This window comes from Solanum tuberosum, unplaced genomic scaffold, assembly GCF_000226075.1.
Source record: "Solanum tuberosum cultivar DM 1-3 516 R44 unplaced genomic scaffold, SolTub_3.0 scf00322, whole genome shotgun sequence".
Taxonomy (NCBI): Eukaryota; Viridiplantae; Streptophyta; class Magnoliopsida; order Solanales; family Solanaceae; genus Solanum; species Solanum tuberosum.
Window position 1 is genome coordinate 142,639 of NW_006239245.1, and position 5,606 is coordinate 148,244.

Sequence of the window (5,606 nt, forward strand, 5' to 3'; positions counted from 1 at the left end):
CTCTTTTAAAATGGAACAAAAATGATCCACAAACAGCCTAACACAACAATATAACCTCAAAAGAAAAGATTTGTGAAAAGACCAAAATGCCCTTAAATTTCCGGACGGACTCCTTGCTAACTGCCCAACTTTCAAAGGGCATAACTCGCTCATACGAACTCGGAATCGAGCAAACTCGGTGGCGTTGGAAAGATCGTTCCAAGGGCTTTCCAAACATAACTGGAACTACTCCTGGATCATCCTGAGCTAGGAGTTATGACTGCTCAAAGTTGGCCAAAAACTCACTGATTTCCCACACTTAACCAAATTTCCAGGTTCTGAACTTTTTCCAAAAGTGACTACTTCCAATTTCAAGCTTCTTCATATTCATTTTAAATTGTCGGATGTAACACAATTAAAATGAAATTACATAAAAAAACCCTCATAGAACCTCATTATAAAGTCAACACAAAGTCATAGGCTCTTGCTTAACCTATCATTTTTCGAGTCGTTACAGTTTCCCCTTGGCTCAATCACTAAATTTTTGTACCTTATAATTGTATGACACCTAAGAGTTTTTTTGGAAAGGATGAATAAATTCATTTTAAAGTCAAGAAGATATTAAGAAATTGCTAACCAAATCAAAGTTCCTTAAAAATTCCAGGTCAGCTTGGAGAACGGTACCGTTACTAGTTTTGACATTTGTGCTGCCAGTTCTGCTTTGATTTCTGAGACATAGCCAAGTTTCACCATCTATGCTCATGATAAAGCAGTGTCCTCGTTGTGCAATCCTCTAGTCTCAAATGTAAGAAAAACTTTTTTTTTTTTTGGCTTTACCCTTATTTAATGTTTCCTTTTCAACATTTGTCTTCCTCACTTTGCTCGTGTATTGTTGGGCAACTTCTTGCAACTGGCTCCACATACAAGATGGTACTTAAAAATTCAAGTTGATGCTAACAACTCAAGCTTACTACAACTCTACCCAGTTGGACCAGTATGAAAGTTAAACCCAATACAAACAGATTCACTGTCTATTATGTGCTCACAATCAATACTAAGCTATAAGCCACTTGAAACTGAAACTCGCTAAAAACACGTTCTACTTAGAGAACTTAGTTTAAAATTTTCCTATTAATCATAATTTTGCTTCCATAATATTAAATTTTCATTTTACACCTACAATTAATTGTTTAAAAAAGTGTAACAATTTTGTATACTTTTATAAATAAAAAGTTAGAATTCATGGAATAAACCAAAAACATCAATAATCCATATTTAGAGTATGAAACTACGTTCATATGAATTAGGAGATAATTATACTTATATTTCTAGAGTAATGTACAAATTTTATGAGTCCGTCGACAAATCATGAACTTAATATCTCATGTAATGATGTAGAGGTGAAGAGCTAACATATAATCCACTCAAGTATGATACGCGAGATAATACTCGTAGAAATGTCATGATAACAATTAATTATAAATTTTATATTTATATAATTAATTGTTTAATTATTTGTACGTATATAACCTTCAATGTCTTATCTCGTTTTATGAAATAGACAATAGAACATCGTAAATTACTGTACAAATCAAGTTCTATCAAGATTATTACGTTCGATCTTGAATGGATGTCAAGTGTAGTGATCATATTGTAGGCAATGACTTGTAAAGGATAATTCATCGGAGTATGAAATACGTTGATAAATTATACACTCCTCGAGTAGTTTAACAAATCAAGTCTTATATATTAGTGTTTCATACATGAAATACATTATCAATTACCGATGATCAATTCAAGGAGATTTATATATTAAATTTGATATTGATGATAAACTTTATTGTTGATCGATAAAATTAAATTTATATAATTAGGAGGTATATAAATTAAATTTATAAAATTAAACTTTTGTTGATGTGTATTTAAATTAAATTTATAATTTATATTGTCACACCCCTTTTTGCACACGGGCGGTGAGGGTTTTTCCAATTTAAGTGACGGTATTGATTTAGGGATCATTTTATTTTTTCAGAGTCGCCACTTGGAATTGAGTTATGGTGTTCCAAGTCACCTTTTTGTTTAATCCCTAATCAAAAGGAAATGACTCTTTATTTGGTCTGGGAACCAGAAATTCGGGTAAGGAATTTTGTTGACCGAGGGGAAGGTATTAGGTATCCCTCGATTCCCGTGATTTTAGCACGGTCGCTTTTATTGACTTATACTTATGTTTACTATCTTTTGGATATATCATGTCTATAGACAATGGTTTGCTTTTTTTTTTAATTATTGTTGAATTTTATTGGGTCTCAACCTAGATGTGTAACCGCATTCTTGGTCTTGACATTTAGAGGCATAACTGTCTTTTCCTCTCGAATACCTCACACCTAATAATTCCTATTTACACCTCTTGATTTAAATTAATGAAAGTTTAATTATTAAAATAATTTGGCCAAGGTGCGTAACTGTATCCTTGAAATTGGCCAAGGTGTGTAACCGCATCCTTGAATTTGGCCAAGGAGCGTAACCGCATCCTTGAGTTTCTTAAGAATCTAAAAAAAATGTGGAACCATATTCTTAATTGAGATGAAATTTAATTATTATTGTTACATGAACTAACTAAAATTAAAAAAATATTTTTCTAATACATAATGAGTTATTTTTATAATAATTGTCAATATACCACATTAAAATTATTTCCTTAAGTATTAGAATAAATAGTTTCAACATTCTAAATAGCTTCATTGTTTAGTTATATGTAAGATTTTAAACAATTATATTTCAACATTATAATATCAAAATTAAACACACATAAATTTCGAGCAATTTCATAATATTGGAATCAAGTCTTATATAATCATGAAATAAAACTATACTATGAACATTTATTACGTAAGAAACATCCTTCTTCTTAAGGAGTTGGACATATACAATAAACACTAGTACCCTATTTAGATTATTATTTTTTATGAACAAATTCATTATTAAAACAAAAACCAAATTAAATCAATATAGTATACCATTGTGCCCAGCAAAATAACATTAGTCAAACTACAATTAATACGAGTTGACGTCAATTATACCACCTACTAATAACCATTATTATACTAGAAAATGATCCATAATAATCCACATAAACATACTAATAAACATATGCACGGGAGAACAATTAACACAAAAATTTGAAATGCATCTTATCAAAACCTTAACTATTTTATAAAAGTAGAATATAGCATCCACACGCCCAATAAAAATAAGTAAATATCATACCCTTTTTTAGCATACAATGAATAATTATCATATTATACAAATTTTATTCTAAACTTAAGGATATAACATGTTCACATATATTTAAATATTATAACATTAAAGAATATTAACAGATTAAACACATACGAAATCTGAACAACTTTAATATATTGAAATCAATTCTTGCATAATCATGGCATAACGTCATACAAGAATAGAATATAAGTAAGTGTTACCTCTTATAAAAATTAGTTCATGAGAAGAAAGGACTAACAATCAGGAGTCACGAACTTGAAACCACGAAAAATAAACCTCAAATTCAACCTTTGTTTTTGAGTCGAAAGAAAAAAATTATGTAATATGAAGAGGAATACATATGCTGTATGTGTGGGAGAGTAAGTATGTTGCTAAATTTTCTTCTTCTGTTTTTCTGCTTTTTCTCTCTTTTTTGTTTTCTGTACGTTTTTTGGTATGTAGGAAAGATTGTGTAGTGTCTGTATAGATATGTGTGGGTATTGTAGTATGTATTGTGTATTTGGTTGCTGATTTTGTTTTTTCTTTTTTTTTTTTTTTTTTTCGTTCTCCTGTGTGTGTGTTTTTCTTTGCTAGCATTTGGCCATAGATTTCCAAATATTTTTGGCAAATATTATTTGGATAAAAATTTGGGTGAAATTTCACCATGTGTTTGGCTATAGTATTTGGAAAATATATTTCACTTTTAAAAAAAATATGATTTATACCCATAAGTTTTAAAAACCATCAAAACAAGTCATAAGTTTGTATTACAAGTCAATTGGATCTTCGTTACAACAACTAACAAGTACTGTCCATGACACTAGAGCAATGTGGTAGTTTGGAGTGTGTGCAACAAGCAATCATTCCATACATCGTGAAAGTAGACAAAAAACACAATGACTTTGTACCCTAAGCCGATTGTCATCATTTTCATCAACAACCATATCATCACTTTCATATCCACGAAATATTTCATCACTACTTTGGTGTTCACGTAAAAAAATTATGTAATACAACACAAACAAAACTACTATAGAGGGTGTTTTTGTAAAAGATAAAAGTTTGGCGTAAAATTTTAATTTTCAAAAGATCCCAAATAATGTGATTTGGCCCAAATACTAGAAAAAACTAGTATTTTGAAATTTGGAATATTTGTCAAAAATATTTGCCAAATAATGACAAATTGTATGGACAAACACTATTTACTAAACTTTTCCCCAAATATTATTTGGGAAATCTATGGCCAAACGGGGCCCCTTTTGTGTTTTTTTTTTTTTTTGGTTTTTCTACGTGTCATGTGTTGTGCAGATATGTGTGTATATGTAGTATAATAGTCTAGTGGGTATAGAAGGGGATAGTGGGTTGTAAGGCTGGCAACGGGACCGGAATCGGAACGAAACTGGCCACCACGGGACGAAACCGAACCGGAACCGGGATGGACCGGAACCGGTAATTCCGGAAAAAAATCAGTGTACCCATCCCGGACCGATAACGGACCGGTACCGGACCGGATCGGAAACCGGGTCCCAACTGTTATAAATTAAAAAAAATATTTATTAAAATTAAAAAATTAGGAACATTACAACAAATAATATTAAACCTCTTATAATTTTATTAGAAGCAAAAAAATTTATACTTTTAAAGTTTTAAATACAAACTTTAAAAGTTTAAATTTCACACTTTAAAAGTTTGAAAATTTAAAACTTTAAAACTATAAAAGTTAAAATTTCACACTTTAAAAGTTAAATTTGAACTTTTGAAGACAATAATAAAAAAAATTAAGGCGAATAGCCTATACTTTTATTAATATTAATTAAATAGTACAAGTTGAGTTACAAAATATTAGTAGAGTATTAAAAAATCTAATCTACACAGCCACCTTCTAGGAAGGGTTCTGTTTGAATTAGACCTTGAATTATTATACTCTTACTAATAGACAATTAAATTTAATAGTTCATGCTGCCAATGAAATTTGCAAAACATTTATAATTGTTTGAGCTATATAACTACCGGTTTTATGCATTTCACAACATTTATAACCTAAAATTCTTTTTTGCAAAGTCCAATTTTCATCAATCCAATGCGCAGTAATAGTGAAATAATCATTACCATTTACACTACGGCTCATATCAGAAGTAATAGCTATTTTACAATTGTTATAATAAAATAAACAACGAAGATATTGAAAATGTTGAGCTTGATAATCAAAGATAGCCTTTTTAATTGTATTTCTAGTAAAACCTTTAAAATGTGGATTATACACAATTTGAATATAATGAATAAAACCGGGATTTTCAGCAAAACTAAATGGCAAACCCATAACAACAATCATTTTAGCTAATTCTTCAAGATCTTTTTCTCTACTA